Below are 1,982 nucleotides of genomic sequence, written 5' to 3'. Positions count from 1 at the left end.
CTGCACCCTGACTGGCTTGTCTCCTGTCTGCAACCCTTCTGTAAGGGGATGTCCAGTTGCCTGCAGATGGGCTTTGGCTGGGTCCTTTGTTGTGATACACCCTAATAGTACTAAAAGGGGTACATTCCTGAGAGTGTTGTCTGCAGCCCCCCACTGGCCTCAGACACCAGCTTGCCATGTTTCACCACCACATGTGCACTGAAGCCGCAGCTTCCCAGCGGTCCCTCATCAGCATATTGGAACCAACTTGATGGCGGCGAGTTTGATTTTTGGTTTTGGTACCTACAAGAATTACCTGGAGAGCTTGTTAAACTGAACATTCTGATTCCATATAGCTGAGATGGAAATGCAAACTCTCAGCAGAGGATCAAACTGGAATGATTGAGTTTGAAGCCCTGGTATATTCACTACAAGATTTTTCTTTTTACAAAACGAAATTATTTTAATGCAAGTCTGCTGGTATCATATTCGCTCAGATTTTGTTCAAATAAAGGCTTCTTTATTGAAGTTTTGATGGATAATTTTACTCTAAATTGACAGGATATTTTTGTTTGCTTTGCCATTTCAGTATATTGAAGAAGTCCTTACGTTGTTCATTGTTTGGGTTCAAAAGTAAACTGTTGTCAACCAGGGCACAGGATCGCACTGATGAAACATGCAATATTCCTCTGGTTCCCTGAGGCTTCCTCACCCCCCACTATCATGACCCCAGTCCCGTGTTTCACTGCGGGCTAGACTGGAGCATGCCCACGGGTACAGATAAGAGATAAGCTCAAGACCCACAGAATCCAGGAACAGGAATGGGAGTGGCGATACCAGGAGGGCAGGGGGAAGGTGGGGAGAGGAGTGGAGGTAGAGGGACCTGATCGCAGTGACACACCCATAACCACACCCTACACCCCCGCGGGATGAGCAACAGAAACCGTGAGGGAAGGGAGAGCGGTTGGTGTAAGATATAAAAATAATGTTATAATTTATCAAGAAGTCATGAGGCTGGGAGGAGGGAAAGAAGAGGAGCTGATACCGCGGGCTCAATAAAAGTAAATGTTTGGAAAATAATGATGGCAACATATGTACAAATGTGCTTGATAAAATTGATGAATGGATTGTTATAAGAGCTATAAGAGCCCCCAATAAAGTTATCTTTTAATTATAAATAAATAAAATAAAAAGTAGGATGTAAATTGTATCATAACTCCTTAAGAGATACTGTGTATTCTTAGTTTGGTTATAAAACTTTTATATTGTCTTTGATTTCACATAGTTTTATGATGTGCCTAGGTATCTTTGTTTATCTTGCTCAGGATTCATAATTGTTAAATTTATAGTTTATTGTCTTTCACATTTTCTGGAAAACTATGTTTGCCATTATCCAAAATTTTTTCAGACTCAATCTAGCTATCTTTTGAACTTATGGAACTATAATTACATTATTTTAGATTTTTCACACTCCAGTATGTTTTGAAATCTCCTTTCTTTCTACCCTAGCCTACAGGGTCACCATGAGTCAGAATTGCCCCAACGGCAGGGCAGTGAGTTTGTTTGTTGTTTTTGTTTGCCTGGAGCATTATTCTCTTTTAAGAATTACCTCTATGGGCTCAAACTGAGCACAGCCACGTGAAAAATCCGATAGGAAGTTTAGGGAGCCGTCACTTTAGATTAAAAGGGGAGAACAACTCAGAAAAAGAGGGTGGGACTCATGGTGTAACCCAGAATGCTAACTCTCAGCAAAGGTACAAGGAGAAACTTGAATGGGTTTGTGCTTTGGAACATACAGGATGTCTGTCCAGGGCTTTGAATGGCTCAGCTCCATTCGGATTCAATACCCTGCTTAGGATTTGCATTTCTATCCCAGCTATACTGAATTGGAAGTTGCATTTTAACAAGGGCTCAAAATGATTCTTTCCTAGGAGAGTGAGCCAAAAGTATAGCTCCAAAGCAATAGGAACTTTCTGTTGCAAAAAACTATTTTTTTTAAATCA

This window comes from Echinops telfairi, unplaced genomic scaffold (assembly GCF_000313985.2).
Source record: "Echinops telfairi isolate 266 unplaced genomic scaffold, ASM31398v2 ScPeMD7_5592;HRSCAF=6446, whole genome shotgun sequence".
Lineage (NCBI taxonomy): Eukaryota > Metazoa > Chordata > Mammalia > Afrosoricida > Tenrecidae > Echinops > Echinops telfairi.
This window is presented reverse-complemented; position numbering follows the sequence as displayed.